This window comes from Danio aesculapii, chromosome 4, assembly GCF_903798145.1.
Source record: "Danio aesculapii chromosome 4, fDanAes4.1, whole genome shotgun sequence".
Classification (NCBI taxonomy): domain Eukaryota; kingdom Metazoa; phylum Chordata; class Actinopteri; order Cypriniformes; family Danionidae; genus Danio; species Danio aesculapii.
In genome coordinates this window covers 29387151-29408456 of record NC_079438.1, presented here as the reverse complement: position 1 = coordinate 29408456, position 21306 = coordinate 29387151, and the positions used below count along the sequence as shown (strand labels likewise).

At 41.5% G+C, this 21306-nt stretch overlaps 1 protein-coding gene and 16 non-coding genes across 17 annotated transcripts in view; 12 read left to right on the top strand and 5 right to left on the bottom strand.

Annotated features, from left to right (window-relative positions):
• Positions 1-21306, top strand: part of LOC130222842 (gastrula zinc finger protein XlCGF57.1-like) — a 217597-nt gene that overhangs the window by 140462 nt on the left and 55829 nt on the right. The gene's annotated exons all lie outside the window — the stretch shown is intronic.
• trnay-gua (transfer RNA tyrosine (anticodon GUA)) lies at positions 8485-8571 on the top strand. Its single transcript is given in 2 exon segments — positions 8485-8521; positions 8536-8571. It is a non-coding gene; the product is annotated as a tRNA-Tyr (tRNA).
• On the bottom strand, positions 8637-8708 carry trnae-cuc (transfer RNA glutamic acid (anticodon CUC)). Its single transcript has one exon. It is a non-coding gene; the product is annotated as a tRNA-Glu (tRNA).
• Positions 11167-11238, top strand: trnae-uuc (transfer RNA glutamic acid (anticodon UUC)). Its single transcript has one exon. It is a non-coding gene; the product is annotated as a tRNA-Glu (tRNA).
• On the top strand, positions 11329-11415 carry trnay-gua (transfer RNA tyrosine (anticodon GUA)). Its single transcript is given in 2 exon segments — positions 11329-11365; positions 11380-11415. It is a non-coding gene; the product is annotated as a tRNA-Tyr (tRNA).
• trnae-cuc (transfer RNA glutamic acid (anticodon CUC)) lies at positions 11475-11546 on the bottom strand. The gene has a single exon. It is a non-coding gene; the product is annotated as a tRNA-Glu (tRNA).
• On the top strand, positions 11858-11930 carry trnar-acg (transfer RNA arginine (anticodon ACG)). Its single transcript has one exon. It is a non-coding gene; the product is annotated as a tRNA-Arg (tRNA).
• Positions 14035-14106, top strand: trnae-uuc (transfer RNA glutamic acid (anticodon UUC)). The gene has a single exon. It is a non-coding gene; the product is annotated as a tRNA-Glu (tRNA).
• trnay-gua (transfer RNA tyrosine (anticodon GUA)) lies at positions 14196-14283 on the top strand. The gene is given in 2 exon segments: positions 14196-14232; positions 14247-14283. It is a non-coding gene; the product is annotated as a tRNA-Tyr (tRNA).
• Positions 14343-14414, bottom strand: trnae-cuc (transfer RNA glutamic acid (anticodon CUC)). Its single transcript has one exon. It is a non-coding gene; the product is annotated as a tRNA-Glu (tRNA).
• Positions 14726-14798, top strand: trnar-acg (transfer RNA arginine (anticodon ACG)). The gene has a single exon. It is a non-coding gene; the product is annotated as a tRNA-Arg (tRNA).
• On the top strand, positions 17070-17156 carry trnay-gua (transfer RNA tyrosine (anticodon GUA)). Its single transcript is given in 2 exon segments — positions 17070-17106; positions 17121-17156. It is a non-coding gene; the product is annotated as a tRNA-Tyr (tRNA).
• On the bottom strand, positions 17216-17287 carry trnae-cuc (transfer RNA glutamic acid (anticodon CUC)). The gene has a single exon. It is a non-coding gene; the product is annotated as a tRNA-Glu (tRNA).
• trnar-acg (transfer RNA arginine (anticodon ACG)) lies at positions 17599-17671 on the top strand. The gene has a single exon. It is a non-coding gene; the product is annotated as a tRNA-Arg (tRNA).
• trnay-gua (transfer RNA tyrosine (anticodon GUA)) lies at positions 19939-20025 on the top strand. Its single transcript is given in 2 exon segments — positions 19939-19975; positions 19990-20025. It is a non-coding gene; the product is annotated as a tRNA-Tyr (tRNA).
• trnae-cuc (transfer RNA glutamic acid (anticodon CUC)) lies at positions 20085-20156 on the bottom strand. Its single transcript has one exon. It is a non-coding gene; the product is annotated as a tRNA-Glu (tRNA).
• On the top strand, positions 20467-20539 carry trnar-acg (transfer RNA arginine (anticodon ACG)). Its single transcript has one exon. It is a non-coding gene; the product is annotated as a tRNA-Arg (tRNA).

Genomic DNA, 21306 nt, shown 5'->3' with positions numbered 1-21306 from the left:
TTATTACTAAATTCATAATATTTTTGGTTTGTAAATCTCAGCTGCCCCTCTGCTTTATGGGTTAACAAGTTGTTCAGTTGTTGTCTAGTCTCATTTAGTTTATCCAGTAAATCATCCGTCCGAGTTGTCTGAAATTCTCTTTCCAATGTTCTGATTTTATTTTCTAATACTAATTGTTCTGCAATTCTCTCTTTTTTTAATCTGGAACAAATTGCAATAATATTGATTTTTGGGATTTTGAACCTGAACCTGCAGGGAGCCTATCAACAGCTGCTCTCAAAACACAATTAAAGTCCCCGCCAATTAGAATAATCCCTTCTACTTTATCTGCTATCAATGATGCCATCTTCTTGAAAAAAATTGGGTTGTCCTCATTTGGAGCATATAAATTAAGCAAAGTTATTTTAATGCCCCCTATACTTCCAATTACCATCCCATACCGCCCCTCTTTATCACAAAAATGTTTTTCATGACAAAAATAAATAGATTTATTGAAAAGAATTGCGACACCCCTCTTTCTTCCATTGTGGTATGAGGAGCTATATTGCTGGTCAACCCATTCTCTCCTCAGCTTCAAATGCAGTAATTCTTTTCTGAAAGATGAGTCTCCTGAAGCATAGCTATAGCACAGTTAAATTTCTTTAATTGGTTGAATACTTTTTTCCTCTTAATGGGGCTACACAGCCCTTTAACATTATAAGTAACACAAATTAGATTGTTCATCTTGTACTATGAACTTATTCATTATGGAGCAAAACGAGAAATGTTTTTTACATATTAGTAGGGAATTGGCTCATTTTCAATCTCAGGACATAAAGAACATTAAGAACATAACAGAACAAAAGTGAACAGAACAATGTAGACTTCCACATACCAGACTGGATCAGTCAGTTATCAAACCTGAAAAATCCAGTCCCCGATGTTTCCTGGGCAGAGGATGGTGACTGGTCCTCCGTGGAAAACAAAACTAAACGTTTTGCGTCGCTGTGTCCGGTTCTTAGGGCAGTCTGTTGCACGCCAAGCCGTGGAAGGATGAAACTCCACTCGTTTTTAATCCCGCCCCGTCCAGCGTTAAAACCGTTTATTATAATTCTCCTAACTGGTATCAGTCTCAAACATGTGATGTACTCGGCAAAGAAACACTAAATGAAAAAAGAAAAAGAAAAGAAGAGAGAAACATCTCACTCCTTTGTGGTGAAAAAGGATTCAATCCCTGCGTATGAACGTGTTTGAGGGCCGCTCCACGCTTTCGCTCCCGCAGTGCTCCATCCGCGTTTGGACAGCTCCGCTTCCAGCCGCTCCCTCTCGTCCACGCGCACCTTCACCCCCATCTTCTCAAGTACAGGTTGAGCATCTGCCATCGTCGGAAAGATTTTCTCACCGTCTTCTAGGCCCACTCTCAGCTGTGCAGGAAAAATACACCTGGCTCTGATGTTCTTCGTTCACAGCTGCTTAACTGCGTCACGCACAAGCGATCTTTTCTTCTGCAATTCGGGTGAGAAGTCGTGGTCCAAGTATATTTGTCCTTCTTTATACATCACTTTTTTTTAGCTCCCATGCTTTCCTTAGAATAGACTCTTTGACTCTTTGAGTCAAATCTTTAGTTAAAAAAACCATTTACTTTTATACAGCTTGTTTTATCTGCATATAAACATTTTATCCATTGTAAATATCTTTTTCCAAAACCAAATCTCTCCATTACATTCATCATATATTTGTGTTCCACTCTATCAAAAGCTGAATCCAAATCTACACTAATTATATATCCTGTTTCTTTTTCCTCTCTCATATACCAGATTATGTCTCTTATATTGTTTATGACATCCGTTATGTCTCTTTTTAGAACCGCATATGCTTGATTTGTTTGGATTATGTTTGGTACAACTACTTTCAATCGATTAGCTAAGACTTTCGCTAAAATTTTATAGTCTGTGTTCAGCATACTTAAGGGTCTATAATTTTTTAAGTCTTCCTTGTCTCCATTTTGTTTATAAATCATTTTAACCATTCCTTTTTTCATACTATTAGTTAACTCCCCTTTTTCATAAATATCACTGTATATTATATTTAAAATAGGACTTAAAACATTTTTAAAAACTTTATAAAACTCAACTGGTAGTCCATCTATTCCTGGACTTTTCCCATTTCTCAACTGATCAATAGCTGTTTCTATTTCTAAATCTGTTATCTCACTCTCGCACATTTCCTCGTCCTCTTTATTTATTTTTACTGTTATTTTTTCTAATAAGAAATTTTCATCATTTAAAACTCCTCCATTTTCTGTAAATAATTCCTTATAAAATCGTCTAGTTTCCTTTAAAATTCCCTCTTTGTCCTCTACAGTTTTCCCAACTTGTGTTTTTATACATTTGATTATAGCTGCTCTCTGTCTTGTTTTTTCTAATTCATAAAAGTATTTAGTACTTCTTTCTCCTTCTACAATGTCTTTAGCTCTGCTTCTAATAATTACTCCCTTACACTTTTCTTCTTCGATTTTCTTCAGCTTTTCCTGTAATTCTATTATTTTGTCAACATTTATCCCATTTACTTTACTCATTTCTTCATCCCATTCTTTTCTAATTTGATTTTCCTTGAATTTTTTTGCCTTTTGTCTTTTTTCTGATATATTTATTGAGTATTCTTTTATTCTATTTTTCAGATTATCCCACCATAAACTTGTTTCTGTTTCAAACATTTCATCATTCACACTATTGATTATTATATTTTCTATTTCCATTTTATACATTTCTATTTTGAACAACTCAGTGTTGAGTATCCACACTCCTGCTCCTTTTTCAATCTCATTAAAATTCATCGTTATCCATATAAAATCATGATCACTCTCACTATAGGTTTTGTAGAAAACTTTGTTAACATATTGTACTTCTTTCTTCTTACATAAAAACAAGTCAATTCTACTTTGCTTTAAAATCCTATTTACAATTTGTCTTCTTGAATATTCTCTTTTCATACCATTTTGCTCTCTCCATACATCTACCAAATCACATTTCCTCATTAAATTCTGTAGTTCATTCCTTCCTCTGTCTGTTCTAAAATCCATTGAGTCATCTATATCTATTCTTTGCATGGCAATATTAAAATCTCCTAAAATAAATATGATTTCATTCTTATCTATTAACTTATCTATTTCCTTATAAAAGTTATATTTCTCCTTTTCCTCATTTGGTGCATGTATGTTGCATACTCTAAAACTTTTCCCATTATACATAACTTTTACAATTATAATTCTTCCATTTGTGTCTTTATAGTCTAATTCTACTTTTTCAAAAATCCCTCTTTTTATCAAAATTGCTACCCCTCTTTTCTTTTCTATATATCCATTACTAAATATTTCCTCATTCCACAATTTTCTCATTTCATTTTTAATCTCATCTTCCCACTTTGTCTCTTGTAAACATAATATATCACACTTTTTTGTCAAACACGTTAATCTTTCAAACTTTTCACATTTTGACAATCCTCTTACATTCAGTGATACCACACATACAATACTCATTAGGATAATTATTGGATAAACCAATAACCACCATTCATTCTGAGTCACTGTCACTTAAACAAATTTTTCTTGCATCTCCTTTTTCAAATTTTTTCCTTCCATTCTTTCTTTAATCTCTTCTCTTCTAATTTTCTGCCGTTGTAGAACAAGTTCAATGTTTAAGCCACTTTTAGATCTTAATTTTAAATACCAGGGTGGTATGGCCATAAGCGAGAGCAGACGTCAAGAGTTGGCTATTTGAAAAGAGACCCAGCACCAGGAGCCGAGCACAGCTCAGCTTGCATTGACACAGCACCGACAGAAACAACGCCCTTGTCCCCTCAATTGTTTACCTGTGTTTTTTTGTCCCACCCCTCCCAAATAAGATGAATGTGAGAAAAGACACCAGCAGCAGACCTGTGACACAGGGAAATGTATTAGATGCCAAATGAAGGAACTCAAAGAGCTTACAGCACCTGGTATTCCCAGGCGGTCTCCCATCCAAGTACTAACCAGACCGACAGAAACAAAGCCCTTGACCCCTCAATAGTTTACCTGTTTTTTTTTTTTTTTTCAGTTTCTGCTCCGGGACACCGACAGCTCTTGCTAGGTTAAACCAGCCAAGTCTGGGTACTCACTTCCCCCGAATGGAATCAGGGGAAGTGGGTACAATGACTTAGCTGGTTCCAGAGATTAGAGAGGAATTCAGAGTTTTGTTTTGTTTTTTTCGTATTTTGGGAAGTGTATCAGCTGCCAAATGAAGGAATTCAAAAAGCTTTAAGCACCTGGTAATCCCAGGGGGTCTCTCATTCAAGAACTAACCAGGAATCAAACCCAGTCCACAGCAATGAGAGCACCGAATCCTAACCACTAGACCACCAGGGACGGGAGAGTAGATACTTGCCCTCAAGCCTTGCTGTGGGTCTCCACACAAGTATGCTGCAGCTGCTCTGACAAAAATAAATCCAATGCTTGTAACCTCCTCCTGGAGAGGAGAAAGTCTCAGACCCTGGATCACAGTTCTTCTATGGAGGGACTGTCACATGCTCCTATCGACACCACAACTTACCATAATAACAAAGCACAGCATGCGTTGAATGAACTCCGTATTGACAGAGCTGTGTCCTTATTACAAGCAACAAGCTAACGATGACAAGATAAGGAGATAGGGCCAGTGGTGCAGTGGATAATGCGTCTGACTATGGATCAGAAGACTCTAGATTTGACTCCTGGCTTGCTTGTTTTGGTCTTTTTGCTTTGCCGACAGCCAGTGCACTGCGGTCGCATTTCGCCCCCAACTGGAGCTGTTCAGTTCCACTCTGGAGTGAGTCAAGTTTAAGTGGCCACCAGCACAGAGCCCGTGGGGTGCTCTCCTGGTTTCAAAGGATGCCCCAACTGCAGTTTTTTAATAACGTCTACTACAGCTACACCAACCGTAAACCCAGCCTACTTGTTGCAAAAGTCCATACAACTTAGAAGTCATCCAGCAAACTTGCAGCGTAATCTCTTCCACTTTTAATTCTCTGAGCTGCAGCAATACCTAAGTGCTCTGATAAAACATGAATAAAAAACTATGGCTTTTAACCTCCTCTTGGAGAGAAGAGAGTCTCCGATCCTGGATCTCAGGTCTTCTATAGAGGGACTGTCAGGAATCCTGGAAGAGCATCTCATCCACACAACGTCTTGCCATAAAAAAAGCAGAATGTGTGGTGACGGTACTCCAGATTGACAGAGCCTTGTCCTTGTTTAAAACGCTAACAAGGTGCTGAACAGAGTGCCAGTGGCACAAAGGGTAACGCTTATGACTATGGATCAGAGGATTCTAGCTTACGGAAACCATGAGACTGTGTATGAGAGAGTGCGTAAATGTATGAGTGGGACTTGTGCAAGAGGGGCAGTGAAGTGCACATGATCAGAAAGATCTGAAGTTTGTGCCAAGACTGCTGTCACAAGTGGCAACTCCCATATGGTCTAGCAGTCAGGATTCCTGGTTTTCACCCAGCTGACCTGGGTTCGACTCCCGGTATGGGAAGCCTTGAGCATTTTTGCTACTGCCCTTTTTGGCCAGCAGTCGGACGGCAGCAGCCTTAAGGGGGTGGGCTTTTGGGGGACTCTTGTATGCCTTTGATAGCTCAGTGGGTAGAGCGGAGGACTGTAGGTGGCATGTTGGCAATCCTTCGGTCGCTGGTTTTACTCCGGCTCGAAGGAGATCTTTTGCGCTTTCATGCCTGTGGAGTTCGCATATATCTTCATAGTTAGAGCTCAAAGTTCACCAAAGAGGTGAAAAGGAACCACACAACGTCTTGCTATAAAACAAAGCAGAATGTGTGGTGACGGAACTCCAGGTTGACAGAATCTTGTTCTTGTTTCAAACAATGTGCTGACAAGGTGCTGAACGGAGTGCCAGTGGTACAAAGGATAACACTTAAGACTATGTATCAGAGGATTCTAGCTTACGGAAACCATGAGACTGTGTATGAGAGAGTGCGAGAATCAAACAGTGCACTGCGGTCGCCTTTTGCCCCTCGCTGGAGCTGTTCAGTTCCACTCTGGAGTAAGTCGAGTTTAAGGGGCCTCCAGCACAGAGCCCGTGGGGTGCTCCCCTGGTTTCAAAGGCTGCCCCAACTGCCTTGTCCTTGTTTCAAACAAGGTGGCGAACAGAGTGCCAGTGGCACAAAGGGTAATGCTTATGACTACGGATCAGAAGATTCTAGGTTCGACTCCTGGCTGGCTTGCTCTGGTCTTTTTGCTTTGATGTCAGCCAGTGCACTGCATCGCCTTTCGCCCCCACTGGAACTGTTCAGGTCCACTCTGGAGTGTGTCGAGTTTAAGGGGCCGCAATCACAGAGCCCGTGGGGTGCTCCCCTGGTTTCAAAGGCTGCCCCAACCGCTAGATTTTTATTAACGTCTACTACAGCTACACCAATCGTAAACCCAGCCTACTTGTTGCAAAAGTCCCTACCACTTAGAAGTCACCCAGCCAACTTGCAGCGTAATCTCTTCCACTTGTAAGTCTCTGAGCTGTATCAATACCTAAGTGCTCTGATAAAACATGCATAAAAGAAACTATGGCTTTTAACCTCCTCTTGGAGAGAAGAGAGTCTCTGACCCTGGATCTCAGGGGTTCTATGGAGGGACTGTCAGGAATCCTGTAAGAGCATCCCATCCACACAACGTCTTGCTATAAAACAAAGCAGAATGTGTGGTGACGGAACTCCAGGTTGACAGAGCCTTGTCCTTGTTTCAAACAATGTGCTAACAAGGTGCTGAACGGAGTGCCAGTGGCACAAAGGATAACGCTTATGACTATGGATCAGAGTGTTCTAGCTTAGCAATCGTAAACCCAGCCTACTTGCTGCAAAAGTCCCTACCAGGCCCAACCCTGCTTTTCTTCCGAGTTCAGATAAGATCAGGCATTGCCAGGGTGGTATGGCCGTAAGCGAGAGCAGCCGTCAAGAGTTAGCTATTTAAAAATAGGCGCAGCACCAGGAGCCGAGCGCAAATCAGCTTGCATTGACAAAGCACCGACAGAAACAAGGCCCTTGTCCCCTCAATTGTCTACCTGTTTTTTGTTTTTTTTTCTGTTTCTGCTCCGGGGCACCAACAGCTCTTGCTAAGTTAAACCAGCCAAGTCACTGTACCCACTTTCCCTCGAATGGAATCAGGGGAAGTGGGTACACTGACTTGGCTGGTTCCAGAGTTCAGAGAGGAATTCAGAGGTTTTTTTTTTTATATTTTGGGAAGTGTATTAGCTGCCAAATGAAGGAATTTAAAAAGCTTACAGCACCTGGTATTACCAGGTGGTCTCCCATCCAAGTACCAACCAGGCCCAACCCTGCTTTGCTTCCGAGTTCAGATGAGATATTTATTTATTTTTTTTATTAAAATCAAATATTTACATTTTTACAAAGAAATGATCACATCACACAAAAATCACATGATACTTACAACACTCATTATTAGACTTCATATTTTTCCCATAACCAACTTAAAATGTTGTCCTTGTATTCAACCATTACGTTCCCTTTTACCATTATTTCTATAAATACATGCTCCTTTTCTTGTACTATAAAATAGTTGAATATCAATTTTACAGCCATTTCCATTCTGTTTTTAAACATACGCCATATATCCACTCTCTTCCCATCATGTTTAGCCATATTTCTCCTTATCCAAATCACATACTTAGCAATTGTTATACATAGATTAACAGCATACATACCACATTCATTTTGACCAAATAAATATTTTTTCCCCAGTTCTTTTGTTCATCCACATATATGTCCCCTATTAACAATTTAGCAATTTTCTTACATTTTTCCAAAATTCCTCCAACTTTTCACAATAGAAGAACAAATGTAATAAACCTTCCCCTTCCTTCCTAAACACCTTACATATTATATCTTGTTCAATTCCCATTTTACACAATCTCATTTCTGTTAATATGCAATTATGTCTCAATAAATAATTACAATTTTCTAAAATTGGTTCCATATATTTCATTCTGACATTTCCCCATATTTCTTTTTCATTTAAATCCTCATTTTTTTTCCTTCCAGTAGTTGAATGCTATAGGTCTTATAAAAGCCTTTGATCTAAAAACAACATAAAAACTCTTAACTGTACATAAGCTCATATTGATCTTTTCTCCATTTTTTTCTTAAAATAGACCTCTGGTAATTCTTCCTTATCCCGCAACTCTTTTTTTTTTCAATTATTTCAATCCAATCTTTTGGTATTGCTTTTTTCAAATCATGATATTGTCTTTGTAATTTTGTTTTAGAAAGAACTGAAGTTTTTGCCGAGACTGCCCTCATACGTGGCTGCTCCCATATGGTCTAGCGGTCAGGATTCCTGGTTTTCACCTAGGCGGCCCGGGTTTGACTCCCAGTATGGGAAGCCTTGAGTATTTTTGCCACTGCCCTTTTTTTCCAGCAGTCGGACTGCAGCAACTTTAAGTGGGTGGGCTTGTGTGGGACTCTCATAAGCCTTCGATAGCTCAGTTGGTAGCGCGGAGGACTGTAGGTGTGTTGTTGGCAATCCTTAGGTCGCTGGTTCGACTCCAGCTCGAAGGAGGTCTTTTGCCCTTTCATGCCTGTGCAGTTCGCATATATTTTCATAGCTAGAGCTCAAAAGTAAGTTCCCTGACCGGGAATCGAACCCGGGCCGCGGCGGTGAGAGCGCCGAATCCTAACCACTAGACCACCAGGGAAGGTCTTGCAGAAGCTTGCCCTCAAGCCTAGCTGTGGGCCTCCACGCAAGCATGCTGCAGCTGCTCTGACAAAAATAAATCTAATGCTTGTAACCTCCTCCTGGAGAGAAGAAAGTCTCAGACCCTGGATCACAGTTCTTCTAGGGAGGGACTGTCACATGCACTGTAAGAGCATCCTATCGACACCACAACTTGCCATAATAACCAAGGACAGCATGTGTTGAACGAACTCCGTGTTGAATGAACTCCGTGTTGACTGAGCTGTGTCCTTATCACAAGCAACTAGATAAAGATGACAAGATAAGCAGACAAGGCCAGTGGCGCAATGGATAACTTGTCTGACTACGGATCAAAAGGTTGTAGGTTCGACTCCTGGCTGGCTCGCTCTGGTCTTTTTGCTTTGATGTCAGCCAGTGCACTGCAGTCGCCTTTCGCCCCCACTGGAACTGTTCAGGTCCACTCTGGAGTGTGTCGAGTTTAAGGGGCCGCAATCACAGAGCCCGTGGGGTGCTCCCCTGGTTTCAAAGGCTGCCCCAACCGCTAGATTTTTATTAACGTCTACTACAGCTACACCAATCGTAAACCCAGCCTACTTGTTGCAAAAGTCCCTACCACTTAGAAGTCACCCAGCCAACTTGCAGCGTAATCTCTTCCACTTGTAAGTCTCTGAGCTGTATCAATACCAAAGTGCTCTGATAAAACATGCATAAAAGAAACTATGGCTTTTAACCTCCTCTTGGAGAGAAGAGAGTCTCCGATCCTGGATCTCAGGGGTTCTATGGAGGGACTGTCAGGAATCCTGTAAGAGCATCCCATCCACACAACGTCTTGCTATAAAACAAAGCAGAATGTGCGGTGACGGAACTCCAGGTTGACAGAGCCTTGTCCTTGTTTCAAACAATGTGCTGAACGGAGTGCCAGTGGCACAAAAGATAACGCTTATGATTATGGATCAGAGTGTTCTAGCTTAGCAATCGTAAACCCAGCCTACTTGCTGCAAAAGTCCCTACCAGGCCCAACCCTGCTTTTCTTCCGAGTTTAGATGAGATCAGGCATTGCCAGGGTGGTATGGCCATAAGCGAGAGCAGCCGTCAAGAGTTAGCTATTTAAAAATAGGCGCAGCACCAGGAGCCGAGCGCAGCTCAGCTTGCATTGACACAGCACCGACAGAAACAAGGCCCTCAATTGTTTACCTGTTTTTTGTTTATTTTTCTGTTTCTGCTCCGGGGCACCAACAGCTCTTGCTAAGTTAAACCAGCCAAGTCACTGTACCCACTTTCCCCCGAATGGAATCAGGGGAAGTGGGTACACTGACTTGGCTGGTTCCAGAGTTCAGAGAGGAATTCAGAGGGTTTTTTTTTTATATTTTGGGAAGTGTATTAGCTGCCAAATGAAGGAATTAAAAAAGCTTACAGCACCTGGTATTCCCAGGCGGTCTCCCATCCAAGTACCAACCAGGCCCAACCCTGCTTTGCTTCCGAGTTCAGATGAGATATTTTTATTTTTTTTTATTAAAATCAAATATTTACATTTTTACAAAGAAATGATCACATCACACAAAAATCACATGATACTTACAACACTCATTATTAGACTTCATATTTTTCCCATAACCAACTTTAAATGTTGTCCTTGTATTTAACCATTACGTTCCCTTTTACCATTATTTCTATAAATACATCCTCCTTTTCTTGTACTATAAAATAGTTGAATATCAATTTTACAGCCATCTCCATTCTGTTTTTAAACATACGCCATATATCCACTCTCTTCCCATCATGTTTAGCCATATTTCTCCTTATCCAAATCACATACTTAGCAATTGTTATACATAGATTAAAAGGATACATACCACATTCATTTTGACCAAATAAATATTTTTTTCCCAGTTCTTTTGTTCATCCACATATATGTCCCCTATTAACGATTTAGCAATTTTCTTAAATTTTTCCATAATTCCTCCAACTTTTCACAATAGAAGAACAAATGTAATAAACCTTCCCCTTCCTTCCTAAACACCTTACATATTATATCTTGTTCAATTGCCATTTTACACAATCTCATTTCTGTTAATATGCAATTATGTCTTAATAAATAATTACAATTTTGTAAAATTGGTTCCATATATTTCATTCTGACATTTCCCCATATTTCTTTTTCATTTAAATCCTCATATCTTTCCTTCCAGTAGTTGAATGCTATAGGTCTTATAAAAGCCTTTGATCTAAAAACAACATAAAAACTCTTAACTGTACATAAGCTCATATTGATCTTTTCTCCATTTTTTTTCTTAAAATAGACCTCTGGTAATTCTTCCTTATCCCGCAACTCTTTTTTTTTTTCAATTATTTCAATCCAATCTTTTGGTATTGCTTTTTTCAAATCATGATATTGTCTTTGTAATTTTGTTTTAGAAAGAACTGAAGTTTTTGCCAAGACTGCCCTCATAAGTGGCAGCTCCCACATGGTTTAGCGGTCAGGATTCCTGGTTTTCACCCAGGCGGCCTGGGTTCGACTCCCGGTATGGGAAGCCTTGAGTATTTTTTGCCACTGCCCTTTTTTTCCAGCAGTCGGACTGCAGCAACTTTATGGGGGTGGGCTTGTGTTGGACCCTCCTAAGCCTTCGATAGCTCAGTTGGTATAGCGGAGGACTGTAGGTGTGTTGTTGGCAATCCTTAGGTCGCTGGTTCGGCTCCGGCTCGAAGGAGATCTTTTGCCCTTTCATGCCTGTGCAGTTCGCATATATTTTCATAGCTCAAAAGTAAGTTCCCTGACCGGGAATCGAACCCGGGCCGCGGCGGTGAGAGCGCTGAATCCTAACCACTAGACCACCAGGGAAGGTCTTGTAGAAACTTGCTCTCAAGTCTAGCTGTGGGCCTCCACGCAAGTATGCTGCAGCTGCTCTGACAAAAATAAATCTAATGCTTGTAACCTCCTCCTGGAGAGGAGAAAGTCTCAGACCCTGGATCACAGTTCTTCTAGGGAGGGACTGTCACATGCACTGTAAGAGCATCCTATCGACACCACAACTTGCCATAATAACGAAGGACAGCATGTGTTGAACGAACTCCGTGTTGAATGAACTCTGTGTTGACTGAGCTGTGTCCTTATCACAAGCAACAAGATAAAGATGAAAAGATAAGCAGACAGGGCCAGTGGCGCAATGGATAACGCGTCTGACTACGGATCAGAAGATTCTAGGTTCGACTCCTGGCTGGCTCGCTCTGGTCTTTTTGCTTTGATGTCAGCCAGTGCACTGCAGTCGCCTTTCGCCCCCACTGGAACTGTTCAGGTCCACTCTGGAGTGTGTTGAGTTTAAGAGGCCGCAATCACAGAGCCCGTGGGGTGCTCCCCTGGTTTCAAAGGCTGCCCCAACCGCTAGATTTTTATTAACGTCTACTACAGCTACACCAATCGTAAACCCAGCCTACTTGTTGCAAAAGTCCCTACCACTTAGAAGTCACCCAGCCAACTTGCAGCGTAATCTCTTCCACTTGTAAGTCTCTGAGCTGTAGCAATACCTAAGTGCTCTGATAAAACATGCATAAAAGAAACTATGGCTTTTAACCTCCTCTTGGAGAGAAGAGAGTCTCCGACCCTGGATCTCAGGGGTTCTATGGAGGGACTGTCAGGAATCCTGTAAGAGCATCCCATCCACACAACGTCTTGCTATAAAACAAAGCAGAATGTGTGGTGATGGAACTCCAGGTTGACAGAGCCTTGTCCTTGTTTCAAACAATGTGCTAACAAGGTGCTAACAAGGTGCTGAACGGAGTGCCAGTGGCACAAAGGATAACGCTTATGACTATGGATCAAAGGATTCTAGCTTAGCAATCGTAAACCCAGCCTACTTGCTGCAAAAGTCCCTACCAGGCCCAACCCTGTCTTTCTTTCGAGTTCAGATGAGATCAGGCATTGCCAGAGTGGTATGGCCGTAAGCGAGAGCAGCCGTCAAGAGTTAGCTATTTAAAAATAGGCGCAGCACCAGGAGCCGAGCGCAGCTCAGCTTGCATTGACACAGCACCGACAGAAACAAGGCCCTTGTCCCCTCAATTGTTTACCTGTTTTTTTTTTTTTTTTTTCTGTTTCTGCTCCGGGGCACCGACAGCTCTTGCTAAGTTAAACCAGCCAAGTCACTGTACCTACTTTACCCCGAATGGAATCAGGGGAAGTGGGTTCACTGACTTGGCTGGTTCCAGAGTTCAAAGAGGAATTCAGAGGTTTTTTTTTATATTTTGGGAAGTGTATTAGCTGCCAAATGAAGGAATTTAAAAAGCTTACAGCACCTGGTATTCCCAGGCGGTCTCCCATCCAAGTACCAACCAGGCCCAACCCTGCTTTGCTTCCGAGTTCAGATGAGATATTTAAATTTTTTTTAAATTAAAATCAAATATTTACATTTTTACAAAGAAATGATCACATCACACAAAAATCACATGATAGTTACAACACTCATTATTAGACTTCATATTTTTCCCATAACCAACTTAAGATGTTGTCCTTGTATTCAACTATTACGTTCCCTTTTACCATTATTTCTATAAATACATCCTCCTTTTCTTGTACTATAAAATAGTTGAATATCAATTTTACAGCCATCTCCATTCTGTTTTTAAACATACGCCATATATCCACTCTCTTCCCATCATGTTTAGCCATATTTCTCCTTATCCAAATCACATACTTAGCAATTGTTATACATAGATTAAAAGCATACATACCACATTCATTTTGACCAAATAAATATTTTTTTCCCAGTTCTTTTGTTCATCCACATATATGTCCCCTATTAACGATTTAGCAATTTTCTTAAATTTTTCCATAATTCCTCCAACTTTTCACAATAGAAGAACAAATGTAATAAACCTTCCCCTTCCTTCCTAAACACCTTACATATTATATCTTGTTCAATTGCCATTTTACACAATCTCATTTCTGTTAATATGCAATTATGTCTCAATAAATAATTACAATTTTGTAAAATTGGTTCCATATATTTCATTCTGACATTTCCCCATATTTCTTTTTCATTTAAATCCTCATATCTTTCCTTCCAGTAGTTGAATGCTATAGGTCTTATAAAAGCCTTTGATCTAAAAACAACATAAAAACTCTTAACTGTACATAAGCTCATATTGATCTTTTCTCCATTTTTTTTTCTTAAAATAGACCTCTGGTAATTCTTCCTTATCCCGCAACTCTTTTTTTTTTCAATTATTTCAATCCAATCTTTTGGTATTGCTTTTTTCAAATCATGATATTGTCTTTGTAATTTGTTTTAGACAGAACTGAAGTTTTTGCCAAGACTGCCCTCATAAGTGGCAGCTCCCATATGGTTTAGCGGTCAGGATTCCTGGTTTTCACCCAGGCGGCCTGGGTTCGACTCCCGGTATGGGAAGCCTTGAGTATTTTTTGCCACTGCCCTTTTTTCCAGCAGTCGGACTGCAGCAACTTTAAGGGGGTGGGCTTGTGTTGGACTCTCGTAAGCCTTCGATAGCTCAGTTGGTAGAGCGGAGGACTGTAGGTGTGTTGTTGGCAATCCTTAGGGTCGCTGGTTCGACTCCGGCTCGAAGGAGGTCTTTTGCCCTTTCATGCCTGTGCAGTTCGCATATATTTTCATAGCTCAAAAGTAAGTTCCCTGACCGGGAATCGAACCCGGGCCGCGGCGGTGAGAGCGCCGAATCCTAACCACTAGACCACCAGGGAAGGTCTTGCAGAAGCTTGCCCTCAAGTCTAGCTGTGGGCCTCCACGCAAGTATGCTGCAGCTGCTCTGACAAAAATAAATCTAATGCTTGTAACCTCCTCCTGGAGAGGAGAAAGTCTCAGACCCTGGATCACAGTTCTTCTAGGGAGGGACTGTCACATGCACTGTAAGAGCATCCTATCGACACCACAACTTGCCATAATAACGAAGGACAGCATGTGTTGAACGAACTCCGTGTTGAATGAACTCTGTGTTGACTGAACTGTGTCCTTATCACAAGCAACAAGATAAAGATGAAAAGATAAGCAGACAGGGCCAGTGGCACAATGGATAACGCGTCTGACTACGGATCAGAAGATTCTAGGTTCGACTCCTGGCTGGCTCGCTCTGGTCTTTTTGCTTTGATGTCAGCCAGTGCACTGCAGTCGCCTTTCGCCCCCACTGGAACTGTTCAGGTCCACTCTGGAGTGTGTTGAGTTTAAGAGGCCGCAATCACAGAGCCCGTGGGGTGCTCCCCTGGTTTCAAAGGCTGCCCCAACCGCTAGATTTTTATTAACGTCTACTACAGCTACACCAATCGTAAACCCAGCCTACTTGTTGCAAAAGTCCCTACCACTTAGAAGTCACCCAGCCAATTTGCAGCGTAATCTCTTCCACTTGTAAGTCTCTGAGCTGTAGCAATACCTAAGTGCTCTGATAAAACATGCATAAAAGAAACTATTGGCTTTTAACCTCCTCTTGGAGAGAAGAGAGTCTCCGACCCTGGATCTCAGGGGTTCTATGGAGGGACTGTCAGGAATCCTGTAAGAGCATCCCATCCACACAACGTCTTGCTATAAAACAAAGCAGAATGTGTGGTGATGGAACTCCAGGTTGACAGAGCCTTGTCCTTGTTTCAAACAATGTGCTAACAAGGTGCTAACAAGGTGCTGAACGGAGTGCCAGTGGCACAAAGGATAACGCTTATGACTATGGATCAAAGGATTCTAGCTTAGCAATCGTAAACCCAGCCTACTTGCTGCAAAAGTCCCTACCAGGCCCAACCCTGTCTTTCTTTCGAGTTCAGATGAGATCAGGCATTGCCAGAGTGGTATGGCCGTAAGCGAGAGCAGCCGTCAAGAGTTAGCTATTTAAAAATAGGCGCAGCACCAGGAGCCGAGCGCAGCTCAGCTTGCATTGACACAGCACCGACAGAAACAAGGCCCTTGTCCCCTCAATTGTTTACCTGTTTTTTTTTTTTTTTTTTCTGTTTTTGCTCCGGGGCACCGACAGCTCTTGCTAAGTTAAACCAGCCAAGTCACTGTACCTACTTTACCCCGAATGGAATCAGGGGAAGTGGGTTCACTGACTTGGCTGGTTCCAGAGTTCAAAAGAGGAATTCAGAGGTTTTTTTTTTATATTTTGGGAAGTGTATTAGCTGCCAAATGAAGGAATTTAAAAAGCTTACAGCACCTGGTATTCCCAGGCGGTCTCCCATCCAAGTACCAACCAGGCCCAACCCTGCTTTGCTTCCGAGTTCAGATGAGATATTTTAATTTTTTTTAAATTAAAATCAAATATTTACATTTTTACAAAGAAATGATCACATCACACAAAAATCACATGATAGTTACAACACTCATTATTAGACTTCATATTTTTCCCATAACCAACTTAAGATGTTGTCCTTGTATTCAACTATTACGTTCCCTTTTACCATTATTTCTATAAATACATCCTCCTTTTCTTGTACTATAAAATAGTTGAATATCAATTTTACAGCCATCTCCATTCTGTTTTTAAACATACGCCATATATCCACTCTCTTCCCATCATGTTTAGCCATATTTCTCCTTATCCAAATCACATACTTAGCAATTGTTATACATAGATTAAAAGCATACATACCACATTCATTTTGACCAAATAAATATTTTTTTCCCAGTTCTTTTGTTCATCCACATATATGTCCCCTATTAACGATTTAGCAATTTTCTTAAATTTTTCCATAATTCCTCCAACTTTTCACAATAGAAGAACAAATGTAATAAACCTTCCCCTTCCTTCCTAAACACCTTACATATTATATCTTGTTCAATTGCCATTTTACACAATCTCATTTCTGTTAATATGCAATTATGTCTCAATAAATAATTACAATTTTGTAAAATTGGTTCCATATATTTCATTCTGACATTTCCCCATATTTCTTTTTCATTTAAATCCTCATATCTTTCCTTCCAGTAGTTGAATGCTATAGGTCTTATAAAAGCCTTTGATCTAAAAACAACATAAAAACTCTTAACTGTACATAAGCTCATATTGATCTTTTCTCCATTTTTTTTTCTTAAAATAGACCTCTGGTAATTCTTCCTTATCCCGCAACTCTTTTTTTTTTTCAATTATTTCAATCCAATCTTTTGGTATTGCTTTTTTCAAATCATGATATTGTCTTTGTAATTTTGTTTTAGACAGAACTGAAGTTTTTGCCAAGACTGCCCTCATAAGTGGCAGCTCCCATATGGTTTAGCGGTCAGGATTCCTGGTTTTCACCCAGGCGGCCTGGCTTCGACTCCCGGTATGGGAAGCCTTGAGTATTTTTTGCCACTGCCCTTTTTTTCCAGCAGTCGGACTGCAGCAACTTTAAGGGGGTGGGCTTGTGTTGGACTCTCGTAAGCCTTCGATAGCTCAGTTGGTAGAGCGGAGGACTGTAGGTGTGTTGTTGGCAATCCTTAGGTCGCTGGTTCGACTCCGGCTCGAAGGAGGTCTTTTGCCCTTTCATGCCTGTGCAGTTCGCATATATTTTCATAGCTCAAAAGTAAGTTCCCTGACCGGGAATCGAACCCGGGCCGCGGCGGTGAGAGCGCCGAATCCTAACCACTAGACCACCAGGGAAGGTCTTGCAGAAGCTTGCCCTCAAGTCTAGCTGTGGGCCTCCACGCAAGTATGCTGCAGCTGCTCTGACAAAAATAAATCTAATGCTTGTAACCTCCTCCTGGAGAGGAGAAAGTCTCAGACCCTGGATCACAGTTCTTCTAGGGAGGGACTGTCACATGCACTGTAAGAGCATCCTATCGACACCACAACTTGCCATAATAACGAAGGACAGCATGTGTTGAACGAACTCCGTGTTGAATGAACTCTGTGTTGACTGAACTGTGTCCTTATCACAAGCAACAAGATAAAGATGAAAAGATAAGCAGACAGGGCCAGTGGCACAATGGATAACGCGTCTGACTACGGATCAGAAGATTCTAGGTTCGACTCCTGGCTGGCTCGCTCTGGTCTTTTTGCTTTGATGTCAGCCAGTGCACTGCAGTCGCCTTTCGCCCCCACTGGAACTGTTCAGGTCCACTCTGGAGTGTGTTGAGTTTAAGAGGCCGCAATCACAGAGCCCGTGGGGTGCTCCCCTGGTTTCAAAGGCTGCCCCAACCGCTAGATTTTTATTAACGTCTACTACAGCTACACCAATCGTAAACCCAGCCTACTTGTTGCAAAAGTCCCTACCACTTAGAAGTCACCCAGCCAATTTGCAGCGTAATCTCTTCCACTTGTAAGTCTCTGAGCTGTAGCAATACCTAAGTGCTCTGATAAAACATGCATAAAAGAAACTATTGGCTTTTAACCTCCTCTTGGAGAGAAGAGAGTCTCCGACCCTGGATCTCAGGGGTTCTATGGAGGGACTGTCAGGAATCCTGTAAGAGCATCCCATCCACACAACGTCTTGCTATAAAACAAAGCAGAATGTGTGGTGATGGAACTCCAGGTTGACAGAGCCTTGTCCTTGTTTCAAACAATGTGCTAACAAGGTGCTAACAAGGTGCTGAACGGAGTGCCAGTGGCACAAAGGATAACGCTTATGACTATGGATCAAAGGATTCTAGCTTAGCAATCGTAAACCCAGCCTACTTGCTGCAAAAGTCCCTACCAGGCCCAACCCTGTCTTTCTTTCGAGTTCAGATGAGATCAGGCATTGCCAGAGTGGTATGGCCGTAAGCGAGAGCAGCCGTCAAGAGTTAGCTATTTAAAAATAGGCGCAGCACCAGGAGCCGAGCGCAGCTCAGCTTGCATTGACACAGCACCGACAGAAACAAGGCCCTTGTCCCCTCAATTGTTTACCTGTTTTTTTTTTTTTTTTTTCTGTTTCTGCTCCGGGGCACCGACAGCTCTTGCTAAGTTAAACCAGCCAAGTCACTGTACCTACTTTACCCCGAATGGAATCAGGGGAAGTGGGTTCACTGACTTGGCTGGTTCCAGAGTTCAAAGAGGAATTCAGAGGTTTTTTTTTATATTTTGGGAAGTGTATTAGCTGCCAAATGAAGGAATTTAAAAAGCTTACAGCACCTGGTATTCCCAGGCGGTCTCCCATCCAAGTACCAACCAGGCCCAACCCTGCTTTGCTTCCGAGTTCAGATGAGATATTTTAATTTTTTTTTAAATTAAAATCAAATATTTACATTTTTACAAAGAAATGATCACATCACACAAAAATCACATGATAGTTACAACACTCATTATTAGACTTCATATTTTTCCCATAACCAACTTAAGATGTTGTCCTTGTATTCAACTATTACGTTCCCTTTTACCATTATTTCTATAAATACATCCTCCTTTTCTTGTACTATAAAATAGTTGAATATCAATTTTACAGCCATCTCCATTCTGTTTTTAAACATACGCCATATATCCACTCTCTTCCCATCATGTTTAGCCATATTTCTCCTTATCCAAATCACATACTTAGCAATTGTTATACATAGATTAAAAGCATACATACCACATTCATTTTGACCAAATAAATATTTTTTTCCCAGTTCTTTTGTTCATCCACATATATGTCCCCTATTAACGATTTAGCAATTTCTTAAATTTTTCCATAATTCCTCCAACTTTTCACAATAGAAGAACAAATGTAATAAACCTTCCCCTTCCTTCCTAAACACCTTACATATTATATCTTGTTCAATTGCCATTTTACACAATCTCATTTCTGTTAATATGCAATTATGTCTCAATAAATAATTACAATTTTGTAAAATTGGTTCCATATATTTCATTCTGACATTTCCCCATATTTCTTTTTCATTTAAATCCTCATATCTTTCCTTCCAGTAGTTGAATGCTATAGGTCTTATAAAAGCCTTTGATCTAAAAACAACATAAAAACTCTTAACTGTACATAAGCTCATATTGATCTTTTCTCCATTTTTTTTTCTTAAAATAGACCTCTGGTAATTCTTCCTTATCCCGCAACTCTTTTTTTTTCAATTATTTCAATCCAATCTTTTGGTATTGCTTTTTTCAAATCATGATATTGTCTTTGTAATTTTGTTTTAGACAGAACTGAAGTTTTTGCCAAGACTGCCCTCATAAGTGGCAGCTCCCATATGGTTTAGCGGTCAGGATTCCTGGTTTTCACCCAGGCGGCCTGGCTTCGACTCCCGGTATGGGAAGCCTTGAGTATTTTTTGCCACTGCCCTTTTTTTCCAGCAGTCGGACTGCAGCAACTTTAAGGGGGTGGGCTTGTGTTGGACTCTCGTAAGCCTTCGATAGCTCAGTTGGTAGAGCGGAGGACTGTAGGTGTGTTGTTGGCAATCCTTAGGTCGCTGGTTCGACTCCGGCTCGAAGGAGGTCTTTTGCCCTTTCATGCCTGTGCAGTTCGCATATATTTTCATAGCTCAAAAGTAAGTTCCCTGACCGGGAATCGAACCCGGGCCGCGGCGGTGAGAGCGCCGAATCCTAAGCACTAGACCACCAGGGAAGGTCTTGCAGAAGCTTGCCCTCAAGTCTAGCTGTGGGCCTCCACGCAAGTATGCTGCAGCTGCTCTGACAAAAATAAATCTAATGCTTGTAACCTCCTCCTGGAGAGGAGAAAGTCTCAGACCCTGGATCACAGTTCTTCTAGGGAGGGACTGTCACATGCACTGTAAGAGCATCCTATCGACACCACAACTTGCCATAATAACGAAGGACAGCATGTGTTGAACGAACTCCGTGTTGAATGAACTCTGTGTTGACTGAACTGTGTCCTTATCACAAGCAACAAGATAAGATGAAAAGATAAGCAGACAGGGCCAGTGGCACAATGGATAACGCGTCTGACTACGGATCAGAAGATTCTAGGTTCGACTCCTGGCTGGCTCGCTCTGGTCTTTTTGCTTTGATGTCAGCCAGTGCACTGCAGTCGCCTTTCGCCCCCACTGGAACTGTTCAGGTCCACTCTGGAGTGTGTTGAGTTTAAGAGGCCGCAATCACAGAGCCCGTGGGGTGCTCCCCTGGTTTCAAAGGCTGCCCCAACCGCTAGATTTTTATTAACGTCTACTACAGCTACACCAATCGTAACCCAGCCTACTTGTTGCAAAAGTCCCTACCACTTAGAAGTCACCCAGCCAATTTGCAGCGTAATCTCTTCCACTTGTAAGTCTCTGAGCTGTAGCAATACCTAAGTGCTCTGATAAAACATGCATAAAAGAAACTATTGGCTTTTAACCTCCTCTTGGAGAGAAGAGAGTCTCCGACCCTGGATCTCAGGGGTTCTATGGAGGGACTGTCAGGAATCCTGTAAGAGCATCCCATCCACACAACGTCTTGCTATAAAACAAAGCAGAATGTGTGGTGATGGAACTCCAGGTTGACAGAGCCTTGTCCTTGTTTCAAACAATGTGCTAACAAGGTGCTGAACGGAGTGCCAGTGGCACAAAGGATAACGCTTATGACTATGGATCAAAGGATTCTAGCTTAGCAATCGTAAACCCAGCCTACTTGCTGCAAAAGTCCCTACCAGGCCCAACCCTGTCTTTCTTTCGAGTTCAGATGAGATCAGGCATTGCCAGAGTGGTATGGCCGTAAGCGAGAGCAGCCGTCAAGAGTTAGCTATTTAAAAATAGGCGCAGCACCAGGAGCCGAGCGCA